At 46.8% G+C, this 12,921-nt stretch overlaps 1 long non-coding RNA gene across 1 annotated transcript in view; it reads right to left on the reverse strand.

Annotated features, from left to right (window-relative positions):
* The window catches only part of LOC311600380, a 47,804-nt gene that overhangs the window by 14,700 nt on the left and 20,183 nt on the right, over positions 1-12,921 (reverse strand). Inside the window, exon 2 of the long non-coding RNA XR_014780230.1 lies at positions 12,232-12,420. This is a non-coding gene — a long non-coding RNA (uncharacterized lncRNA). The remainder of the gene's footprint in view (positions 1-12,231; positions 12,421-12,921) is intronic.

A 12,921-nucleotide genomic window follows, 5' to 3' on the forward strand; every position in this document is an offset into this window, starting at 1 on the left:
ACAGTTGCCCAGTCCACAAAGCTGGATACCTCAGTGGTTTCAGTCTGATTCAAAATCAGAGGCTTCCTAGAGGGTCACTGGTGTTGAGTACATGCTGGAAAGCAGGTGTCCGATGCCGGTGACACACTCTTACTCAGGAAAAGTAACAAAGGGCAGGTAGGAGATATGGCTTTCCTCAGACACCAGTCAGAAGGTGTCACTCACTTTGAGGATGGGCCTTTCCTCATCAGTTAAGCATCTTGGGAACCATCCTTAGGAACACATACAGAGGTGTCTCCTAGGTGATTCCAAATCCTGTTGGAGAAAGTTTGTCACGGGGGAGGGGGTGGGCTTTGAGGTTCAAAAGCTCAAGCCAGGCCCAGTGTCTCTCTCCTCCTGCTGCCTACAGATCTGATGTACTCAGCTCTCTCATGTCTGTCTGCACACTACTGTGCTTCCAGCCATGATGAAAATGGACTAAATCTCTGAAACTGTAAGCCAGCCCAAATTAAATGTTTTCCTCTGTAAGAGCTACTCTGTGTCTTTTCATAGCAATAGAACACTGACTAAGACAGTCCACTTTGCTGTGTTTTAAATGCCTGCCTGGGACTCTGTGATTTTAAAGAACAGACATTTCTGAAGGCTTGAATCTAAGGTCAGGGGGCTTGAGTCTGGCTATGCTCTTCTAGACATGTTACTAACTGTGTGGCAAGCAGAAGGGCAAGAAAGCATTGTGGCCCTGATTTGATTTCATTACAGACTCACTGCTGTGGCTCCCAAAGGCCCAGTCATCACCCTCCTGTATTATTAGGGCTGAGCAGAACCTTTAGAGGTGAGGCTTGACAGAAGGAAGGGAGCTTACCTCACATCCCCTTGGACATTGAGATCCCAGCTTTTACTCCCTTTCCTTTTCATTCAAAGCAACTACAAAAGTGGGTTTTTTTTCTATTATATTTTTCTACCATGATCTACTGCTTTACCACAAGCCCAAAAGCCAGGAGGAATTCAGGTATGACTGGGCTCTGAAACCACACCAAAATTACCTGTACCCACATAGAGTTCTCCTCCTTGTAAGTCAGCTACATCAAGCATTTTGTTGGTAATTAATCTACCCCAAGAAATTATATCAATCCACAGATGAGGGCAGAGTGCTCAGCCTCACCACCTAGTAAAGGTCCTACCTCTCCACATTGTTATGTTGGGTTTAAGTTTCTAACACATGAATGTGTTTCTATTAGTTTATTTGTGAACATTTAATTTTTATGAGTATTATACATGGTGTTCTATTTTAGTACTGATATCCATTTCTTCGTTGCTATTATGTAGGATTGTAATTTATTTTAAACATTTAAGTTGTATCATATGAACTTGCTACACTTAATTCTAGGTTATTTTTATATGCTTTTTATCTTTTTTCTACAGATAAGCATGACATCAGCAAATGAGCATTGGCATATTTAATCCTTTTCCATTAAATGCCTTTACCATCTTCTCTTGTCTTATTGCATTGGCCAGCATTTCTAGCATTGTAGTGAGTAACAGTGATATTGAACAGGCTTGCCTTCCTCCAGTTCTAGGGGTCTAGTCAGTCTTTTATCTCTGAAAAAATATTTTTTTTAATTTTAAAAAAGATTTATTTATTTATTTATTTATTTACTATGCATACAGAATTCTGCCCCCAGGTCAGAAGAGGGCATCAGGTCTTATTATAGATGGTTGTGAGCCACCATGTGTTTGCTAGGAATTGAACTCAGGACCTTTGGACGAGCATATTTACTGTAGTTCTTGTAGATGCTCTTAGTCATGTGAATGTCATTTTTCATTCCTGAATGTTACTCTTTTCAAGCTTTCTCTTTCTGTTTTTATTTATACTTTCTAGGCTCAGCTCACAAAGCAAGCTAGACTCAAGGCTGCATGATTTGATGTCTCAGAAGTATGGACATGAATTACCTTAATAAAAGTCAACTCTAGTCAAAGGGCCCTCAGCTCCCATCCTTGCTATGACTGTCCCCTGCTCCCTACCCCAGCTGCAAGGGCTCTTGGGAGCCGTTAGAACATCTAAGAGGTGGGAGGTTCTCTATCACACAGCTTCTATTAGGTCCCATCTATGATGTGGGTCTTTGTGGTGATGCAGCTGCCCAGTGCTGCGGGTCTTGCATGTAGCTGGTTACATAGCAGTAGAGAATTGGCACAGCAGTCAGGACCTCTGTGCTGTACTGGATGACTTACTTATGCCACCTCTGTGCTTACCATGTGTCCAACAGGACAGAAGATCATCACCAGGGGAGACCCCAGCCTGAAAGCTCACTGAGACCTGCCTGTGACCACGTTGATCCTGTGCATGGCTTAGCATTCAGAAGAGGAACTCAAATGCTGAACATTTGTGCTCTGAGATGTGTGAACCCTCAGAGGCTGAACTGATGCAGCCCTTGTCAACTGACAATGTCTTTGGCTGCACTTGCCTGCTGCTTGCTTCTGTGCCATTGAGGGTGCAAATAAAAATACCGGCATGTGAAGGTTACAGTATGCCAAACACAGGGCAGGGTTCCAGAGTCCAGACGGGGACTTTGGGTGGCCCACCACTTCACTTGTTCCCATAGCAGGATCAGTCACTAGTGTCAGTCTTCACTAGTGGCCTTGATAGTAGTGACACAGCCCTGGAGGAGGTGTGAGCCCCAGAAAAGGCAAAGAAGATCTTATCCCATCAGGATCTCTCTCCAGTCATGTATGCCCACGTCAGTGCTCTGCTTCCTCAGCATCTCTTGTTTGCTGCAGGGTATACTCAGATTTCCATTCATGCCTTGTCAGGATCTTGTGTGTGTGACCTCAGGTACTTCCTGGTTCTTCCAGGGTTCCCCCGGCTTTGCCAGGGCTGGGCTTTCTCATCAGTGATGACATCATGACTAATCACAATCCAGGCTTTGCACACCTGGTGGCTATTCCATGTTCACAGTGACATCTAACCACACCAGCACCCGTAGGCTGCAGCTGACATCTCCTTTCTTCCTAAGAAGATGCCTCCGCACAGTCCATGCATTCATCCAACAGGTTAGCTATGCAGGGGCTTCAGCACAGGCCTGCTCCCACCTAGGTGGACATCAGTTGCGTTTCCGCTCCTGAGTCTAGTGAATGCCCATCTCTTGGGCTCCCATCACATTCAGAATCCTTCCAAAGATAGTAAATTTTCCTCCTGGGGATCCCAGAAAGACAGTGACAGAGTGTTGAGTAGAAATTGGGCATTTCCCTCCAGACACACTACAACCATCCCAGCCATCTTGGAGTAGAGATGGCCGAGATCTGGTAGCCATGGCAACTAAATAAACAGGTAGATACAGGATACAGTGACAACTAGGCCTTTTGCAGTGGAAACGGAGCTGTTAGCATTCCACAGAGGATGCACGTCAAAGGGCCCTCAGCTCACATCCTTGCCAGGACTGTCCCCTGCTCCCCACTCTAGCTGCAAGGGGTCTTGGAAGACATTGGAGTATATAAGAGGCGGAAGGTTCTCTATTATGCAGTTCCATGAGGTCCCATCTATGATGTGGGTCTTTGTGGTGAATTGCTGCCCTTGGGTCAGCTGCTGTCCTGCGAGCATGAACCCCTCACTCACCCACACTGGCAGTAAACCTAATAACTCTAGTGGCTCACAAGGTGGACTGCGGTGGGATCTTTACAGTGTTAGCACCTTACCTGGGGCGAATAGATGTTTATTCACATCTCTTAGGAAAAGTTAATGCAACAAGTGTCTACAGGGGACCTTCCATACTCCGAGACAGGACAGAGAGCTCCCATAAATACCAAAACATCTGTTTGTGGGCCAAGTCTCAGCAGCAAGGTAGCAGATACAAGCATCTCCTATCATGTTTCCAAAAACACTGAATTTGGGGACTCAATTCAAGTTACAGACAATTCCACTTAAAAGTCTCCTGGGAGCCTGGTGACAGGTGACAAAGAGCACATTCAGACCTTGAAGGCTCCGTTCATCTCTACCCGCTCTCATCTCAGTGTTTTGTCTGCCACTTCTGAGTTTTGTTGGTAAGGCCAGGGTTTTCCTGTCAGTACAAGAAAATGCTTAATTTGTCACCAAAGCTTGGTTCCTTTATCACCCCCCCCCCCCCGCACATAAATGCTGTGAGCTGGGTTGCTAGTGAAAGCGATTGTCACCACGAAGGCATTCTCCCACAATCTTCCAGGCTGTCCTGGCTTCTTTGCTTAATTGTATTAATAAAATTTCTAGCAACATAGTTTGAAGACATCAGTGCAGAAACCCTGCCAATCAAAGACTTGCCTGCATCTCGAGGAGGTGCTAGCTAGACATGCAGTTTCTTTGTGACAGCCTAAGGAAAGGCCACGTCACCCCCCAGAAGATTAAATCTTTAATTTCGCGTTATTTCCAGCCATCTCTATAGAACAAAGTGGGCTTTACCTGTTGAATATGGGCTTATGCAACTTGAAGGACCCTTGAGACATTAAGAGGCGGCCGAGAACGCTCTCTGAGATTTAAGCAGAGGGGAATTCTGAAGGGATTACGGCTGCATTTTCCATAAAATGAGAAATAAAAACAGACTTAAGCGTCGCATGATCATAAATGCATTCCTGTGGCGATGGAGGGCCATTCCCACTGCTGCTCTGGGGCCCAGGCAGGAAGCTCTCACACTTGTGCGGATTTGTGTGAGTCCAGCCATAATGAATTGAGGGCCCGAGGCTTTGGGCAGACCGGCTACTTTACAAAAAGAAAAAGATACTCTTCCACTCTCTCTGGTCCAAAGGTGAGAAATGCTGGCTTCATTTTGACATCATTAAGATATCTTTTGTATGGAGGCCTAACCTGCTTTGACCAAGACCGGATAATTCTCTACAGAATGAGGAAGAACAAAGCGATTCCTGGGAAGATTTTCCTCCACTGATTAATTATGTGTTGGGGGAAAAAAACCCTGATGTCTTCCAAAGACTCAAAGAAAGTGGGGACCCCAATTAAAATCTCATCCTGACTAATCAGCTTAAGAAACGCAACTAAAACAAAAGTCCTATTAAAAGCAAAGCTGCGCTCTGGGGCAGGCACCAGTCACTCAGCAAAGGCCACGTCACACCGTGTTTCTGGGTCCTCAGTGCAGGCCTGAGAGTTAATGATTGAAACAGTGGGAGAAAGTGGGAATTAAGTGACATTGTGGATGATGAGCAACTCTTAGTTTGAAGTCTATTAAAAAGCAGAGATTTCTGAATTTAGGGGTGCTTGTAGGATATAAGCTCTTGAAGAGGAGGCTCTTTCCTTATGGCCACACTATACATTTTTACTTTTAGTCTTTTAACTTTTTGTTGTTATTGGGTCCAATTTAAAGCATTAAGTATGTACCAGTTGTACACAAATACAGGCTTCCCACAGGGCCCCTTCCACCTTCCACCTAAGCTTCTAGAATGTCCATTCTGCAGATGAGAGAGACACCATGCCGTATTTGTGTCTCTGGTTTATTTTCCAACACAACAGTCTTCAGTTATATCCTTTTTTCTTCAAAGTTTTTCTAAAGGCTAATATTTCATGATATATATTTAGTTCATTTTCTTTATACATCTGTTGATGTGCATACATATGCTATCTTATCCAACCTGACAACAGATTTACTAAAAGAAAATTGTTTGAGGCCGATGGCTCATTAGATAAGAGCCCTTGCTGCAAATGCACCAAGACCTGAGTCTGGATCCCAGCAACTGAAACAAATACACAAAAAAGGTTGGGTGTGGCCATATAGATATGAGAAGTGGGTTGTTAGCCACTAGGATAGCAAAAACCACCCACAAACAGCAGTGTGCTACAAGCTGAGGGAGAGGGGATAAAGAGGTGAGCCAAGATAAAGGAGGACATTGATGACCTTCTCTGGCGTGTACACTTGTGCACAGAGGTATGGGTGGGCACACACATATACGCGCACGTGTACATGCACATAAGTGGGGGCAGCAAGGGAGAGAGAAAGAGACCATTTTCTGGAAATATTATTTTACGACTGGATTCTGCTGACCCTAAGCTCTTTCACTCTAGGTAGAAAGCCCACATTTCCCCGAGGGCAAATGCAGCCACGCATCCAGGGTAGTGCGGCCACATATTTTGGTTCTGAGGACGAACTCGCTCATGATCGTGGACTGGCCAGTGGTCACATCCAAGTGTCTTGTGTCTGTAGCACTCCCCTACCCATTTTCCTTTCCATCTTGTTATGCTGTCTTCCCTCGTACTTCCTGGCCAGCTTCCCACACTGATCAAAGGTTTCTGGTTCATGGTCAGCTCTATTTATGAGCTCGATGGGGACACAGAAGGCCAGCATGAAGCACCTCTAACTTCTGCCTAGTCTGCTGATGTCATGTAAAGCTTTGGTGCATGGGAAAGGTCCTGCTTTTCAGCATCATGGTGGCCGAGTACTCTTCATGACGGGGGAGAACAGAAGCACAGCAGAAACATACATCTTCCCTGACAGCCTGAAGCCATGCTTGGGGGTTCCTGATAGCACATATCAGTTAAACCTTGCTGAAAGCAGATCCCGGTGAGAGCAGGGCTGGTGGGATCTGCAGAGTGTTTGCAGGAAGGAAAGCAGCAGGACATGCTCATTGCACATGAGGAAGCCTTGCTCTAGGAGGACCACTTGGCCCTGATGTTCATCCTCTGCGCCTGGACAGGGCCTCAAGCGGAGGGAAGTGACAGTGTCACTCATCATGCCTCCACAGGGTCCTGCTCACCCTCTTCATCCTTTGTTTCTTTTGGTTTTTTTGGGGCGGGGGAGCTCCTTGGGGTTCGAAGGATTCTGAGGGTCAGTGAGAGACAAATCCTTTAATGTTCCCTGTTTCTGTGGTCCCAGTGCCACTGTCTTCCATGTGACCCCCTCTTGGGGGCAAACCTTACCAGTGACTTTGAGCCTCCGCCCTCCTCTTCCTGGTGACTCTCTTCCAGGAACCACAGGTCCCACAGCCTCTGCAGCTGTCTTCTACAAGAAGTCTTGATGACGTTACCTACTTCGCTTTAGGATAAGAAAAGCCTGCTTGGTCCTTGCAGTTCAGTTCCATCTAGGGTGAGACCCACACACCCCCAGGACCAGTCTTCCCAGGGACTGCCCGGTTTTCAAGAATCCTGAACTGAGACGCTTCACACAAAAGTCAGACTAGATATTGTTGGGTCAGGGAAAGGTCAGGCAAGACTGTACTGTCTTAATTGGCACCTATAGGCATCTCTCCATGTCCCCACTGGTGTCTCTTAAAACATCCCCAAACTGAGGAAATGACTCTTTGAAGAGGACACACAGGAAAACTCATTTGTTTTAAGCCCATGTCAGCATCACTCTAATTCTGGTAGACCCTGTTGCTTCTCTGTAAACAGCTGAGAAGCAGAGCTCTAAGCAGGCATATGGAGGCAGCCAGTGTGCACTGGCCAGGGGGCTACAGGGGGTCAATGAAGTTGGGTGGGGGTGGGGGTGGGGCAAGGGGTCCATGAAGTCACTCACACAGCTCTGCTGGAGGCCTAAGTCTCGTTTGGAGATTTAGGAATGTGGGTCTGGCTGCTGCTTCCGAGCTTTCACTCCATCACTGTGTACAGTTACCTGCTGTCTGCTCTTGAGTTTTTGTCCTCTTTACAAAGCACGTGGAAGGTCTTAAAAAACAGAGTAGCACTCTCAAATTAAAGTAAGGAAATCCGTTTGCAGCAGTGATCTTACCACTGAGAGTCACAGAGACCCCAAGCCAGGTGGAGCCATACACCAGAGAGCGAGAAGCACCACACACCAGCAGAATAGCATCTGGATCACTCCCAATGTCTAAACTTCAGCCTGTGGTCTTTCCCAGTGAAGCACAAGCGACAAAAAAGAAGAGACCATTCTAAGTCACTTCCATGGCATGTGACTTAGCAGATCTGAAACACTGCCTACATCTCTTCATGACCTTGTGAAAGCCCACAGGCACTGTCCACTGGGTGGGTATAGACAGCAAATTTAGGCAGAGGGTTCAGTGGACTTTAGGCCTTAATGACACGGGAGATAATCTGGGACTGTGGAGATCAAGGCTCGTATTAATTCCTGGGATCCCGAGCTGGGAATGGCGCGTAAAGTGGCAGACCTCGGATTGCACAGCTACTTTTGTATGGACACAGAGAAGCAGGTGGCACATTGGGCACTGATCACAACAGTTTCCTCGGACTGAAATGAGGCAAAGCTGCTGAGGCAGCACATTCATCCGAAGGAAATGTCGCCAACCCCTGTTCTTGGTCCTGCTCCTCACTTCTCTACCCGTGAAAGAGAAATGCCCCATGGCTCAGTGTGTCCCTTTGGGTCCGAGTAAGTCACAAATCTCAGGCCCTCACATAAAATCACTCACTGCATTTATTTGTTTTGTTTTGTCTGTTGTTGCTGGTTTTCGAGGCAGGGTTTCTCTGTGTAGCTTTGGCTGTCCTGAACTCACTTTGTAGACCAGGCTGGCTTCGAAATCACAGCTATCTGCCTGCCTCTGCCTCCTGGCTCATCCACTGAATTTATAAAGGGGGCTTTAACTGAGGCAGTGGCTTAGAGGACATTAAAATTTTCCGTAACAGAAACTGGGTGAAACCTGACATGGTCATTTTGTGGACAAAGATTCTTAGGTGTAAAGGAACTGCTCAGTCTAAGACATCTGCAAAGGACCAGGAAAATCACAAGAGGAAAATCAGGTGCTTTACTCAACAGGCAGCGTTCTTGAGTGCAGTCAGCACCTGGGCTTGACGAGGTGGCCCAAGATCTCTTCCAAAGAACACGCCTCCGGTTCCAGGTACTCACTTGACAAAGAGCATTCCAGAAGAAAAGCCTAAGGGTCACAGCATTCCCCATAGCCACAAGCCTGTCTTAGTTATTGTCCTATTGCTGTGATAAGACACCACAAACAAAGCTGTTTATACTATAAGAGTCCATTGGGGATTTATAGTTTCAGAAAGTAAAGCTACGACCATGATGGCTGGGGTCAGGGCAACAGGCAAGCATGCTTGGAGAGCCGGGCCCCTTGGCTATGCACCTCTTTCCTGGGAGTCTAGTTTGGGTCCTAAGCTAGCTCTCACCACTGGAGAACCCTGGATAATGGGCCCTTCTCATAAAGTCTGCCTCAGACACCCTTGCACTGGGCCTTGGGCTCATTTGGCAGAGACCTGCCTTAGATGTTTCCACCATAGAGCTCTAGGACTTGAGTTCCTCCTACAGGGGCTGCCTTGGCTGCCCACCCCCAGAAGCGAAGGCTATGGGTTCAGATAACAACGGTCTGCCCCAGAGGTCTTCACCCTGGAATGCTGAGGTGTCCTTCCACAGGTGTCCTCAAACTGGAGCTCCAGGTCACGAGCTCTTCTAACAGGCCAAAGATTCTCCTAACATCGGACTGTCCCAGAGGCCCGCTTCGTAGCAGCAGCTCCCCACCCTGCTCTCAGGGTCAGCACTTTCTGTCATACACTGCGTATAGGTAGTGTGCATGTGGCTGGAACTACTTCTGCATGTACTGTGTGTGGGAAGCCATGCTAAATTCAGCCATGTTAGAAATCCAGCTTAGGCTGCATGTTGTGACCTTCAAGATGTTGATTCTTCCTGAAGAAGGTGGGGACAAAGCTGCACCCCTCTGAGATGGCAGTGAAGGTCTGCATAGTGTGACTACACCACTCTCTATTCATGGAGGTCTGGTACACAGTGTGACTACACCACTCTCTGCTGAGCCAGGCAGTCCACAGTGGTCACAAACATGTATGCTTTTAGGCCTCAAGGCTCCACACAAGTTCAAGCTAGAGAAAACTTCTAGTATTGAGGAGTGGAGGTAGGCGTGAATTCTCACCCATAACCAAGGAGGGAGAGTCAGTTTTCTGCAGTGAAGTGAAACCTGGCATATTAACCACATTCCAAGACAGGCCTGCATCCACGAGTTGTCAGTTAGTACAGAGTAGCCTCTATGGTTTTATATAATAATAATAATAATATTATATAATAATATATAATAGAGCAATAGCATGAAGCTGGCTGTGTAGGAAGCTGGGGGGAGGGAGTAATATTCTCCAATATATTATATGAAATTTTAGGAGGACAAATAAAATCCTTATTTAAAAAAAATACTCTGTGAGCCACTGTAGCTTTGAGGGTGTGTCCTAAAATGCACTGTACTGGAGCAAGAAGAGGCGGTCCCATTCTCCTCACAACATACACAGCCAGAGTCAGCCTGCCAGGCTCTTTCTGTGGCTATAGTGAGTTAATGACTGGGAATGGCGCATTTGTCTGTTTCACTCAAAAGAAGGAGATGAGCTGTCACACCTGTCCTTGTCTGACATCTGAAGAAGAGCAGACAGAAGTGGGGCCAGGACCCTGAGGGTCTTCTGGAAAGCAAACATCTTCCTGCTTCAGCAGGGCAGCCTACAGCTGGACAGGCCGGTCAGGCGATCGCTGTTGTTGGGAGGCGAACGCTATCTCAGATGATTACATATTTTAAAAATAGACTAAAGACATTTTTGTCATTTTTAATGTCTTACTACTGGTACTTTATATCTTTATAAAGCATATCTGAGATGATTCTGACTGACGGTTTACAGGGAGAACACTTTCAGGGGTGTTTAATGGTTCACCTATTACTCTGCTGGAATTCTCCAGGGCTGCCCGGGATTTTTAGTTCATGGTGCCATCTTTGAGCATTTTGCGACATGCAGGGCAGCGTGGGAGATGGTAGAGGGTAGAGACAGGATAATAACATGCATTTCCCAATGGATCATAAAGGGTTTAAAAACCAGCCCGAATGAGATGAGGACTGTCCAGGAGAGCAGAACAGTCTACAAGTTGTCCTCCTGTGAGACTCCAGGGGACGCCAGCTGCAGGCAGCCTCCTCAGAGTTTCTCTGAGAGTAGAGCAGGTTGTAGTTAGGTCCACTATTCGGTAAGAAATGCTGTCACACAGATGAGAGGTCTCAGATTTTAGGAAGAGAAATGACACCTAACTTTTAAAGTCATCTTCGAATGCTTTGGAGAACAACACTTAGTTCCCGGCTGAAGTGATTGAGGAATCAGGAGGCAAGTGTCTCTGGTGTGTTCCCATGTCTTCTTAAGGTGGAGGCAAATGTTTGAGCAGGATAATGAGGCACACTTCTGGGAAGTGCCACGGAAGGATGCAGACCCACAGCCGCTTTCTCAGATCCATCCGTAAATGCAATTCCGAAGCCACTCCTGCTCACAGTCACCAGATAAACAGTTGCAGTTGAAATTTGAATAAAATATGACATCTCTGAGGGTGTTTCCTGTTGATCTGAATTTCAAGTGTACCTGGGCATGCTGACCTTGTACTTGTGGAGTCTAGCACACTTCCAACAGATTTCTGGCAATCTGTCTCTCAATACCAGCAGACAGCAATGAAGCCACACAGCTTAATACTGGCAGCCATGAGAGCCAAACCCAAAGAGAAGAGGCTACTGTCTTGTGGGAGGGGATGCCACTGCCATGTTCTTGATGCTTCTGGAGAAAAGTGTCTACACATCCATTCAGCTAAAGCACAGGTCTGGGAGCTCCACAGTGGGCACAGTTACCATCGCCAAATTCTCACTCTGCCTTGTAAAAGCGGAGCCCACAGGGAAAGGGTGTCAGATTGACCTCTGAGTCCTGTTTAGTGAGCCTGCACTTTGTGCCCTCTCTGTCCTACAGAATAGCCCACCACAGGAAGGAGTGAGCTTAAGAGTCCTTGCAAGACCTTGTTAGCAAGAGCTGGAGGCTGTGTGATAGGGTGGTGTTCACATGAGGTGCAGTGCATGCTGGGAGAATCGTTCACTCACCACCTTGACATTGAGACATGCAGAGTTCACCTCTGGACAGACAGCAAAGCTGACCAAGGGATACAGTGCTGGGAAAAAAAGCCAGCAAGACACAAGAGCTGAGGAGCAGGAGTTTCCAGAATGCTCCTTGTGGGTGACTGGGTACTATTACATTGTGCCACTTCTTGAGGGAAGAACAGACATTCTTTCAGCCTCTGTCGCTGCCTCTCTGTGTATCTGCATGAGTCTGTTCTCTCTCTCTCTCTCTCTCTCTCTCTCTCTCTCTCTCTCTCTCTGTGTGTGTGTGTGTGTGTGTGTGTGTGTCTGTGTGTGTCTGTGTGTGTGTGTGTGTGTGTGTGTGTGTGTGTGTGTGTGAGAGAGAGAGAGAGAGAGAGAGAGAGAGAGAGAGAGAGAGAGAGAGAGATGCATCCTATCATAGTTTTCCAGGAGTGTCAGAAGAAGCCATGCTCAGGGTGCCACAGAAAAGCAGCTTACCTGAGGATCTGTTGGGTTTATATCTGTCACAGTCAGCCTCCATGGGGAAATCAAACACATATGGGCAGTCTAGAGTTGGGTGGGAAAGTGAAGCTGAGGGTACAGATGGCAGCAGAGAGAGGAAAGTGGAGTCATAACTGAATTTCTGGAGGTGGATCTAAGGTCCCAAGGCTCCCAGCAGCAACACTTCTGAAAAGAAATATTTATAAAATAAATGGGTAAAAATAATCTGCAAATGGCACACAGGAACACAGGCATATACCCACTCTCTGGAAGTCTATTCATATACCCACTTTCCTGGGTTATGGGCGTATACTCACTTTCCTGACTAAAAACATATACCCATTTCCTGGAGCACAGGCATATACCCACTCTCTGGAAGTCTATTCATATGCTCACTTTCCTAGATTATGGGCATATACTCACTTTCCTGACTAAAAACATATACCCATTTCCTGGAGCACAGGCATATACCCATTTCCTGGAGCACAGGCATATACCCACTTTCCTGGAGCATAGGCATATACCCATTTTCCTGGAGCACAGGCATATACCCACTTTCCTGCAGCACAGGCATATAGCCATTTCCTGGAGCACAGGCACATACCCACTTTCCTGGAGCACAGGCATAGACCCACTTTCCTGGAGCACTGGCATATACCCATGTCATGGAGCACAAGCATATACCCA

Source organism: Acomys minous, assembly GCF_964271855.1.
Source record: "Acomys minous genome assembly, chromosome: 6".
Taxonomy (NCBI): Eukaryota; Metazoa; Chordata; class Mammalia; order Rodentia; family Muridae; genus Acomys; species Acomys minous.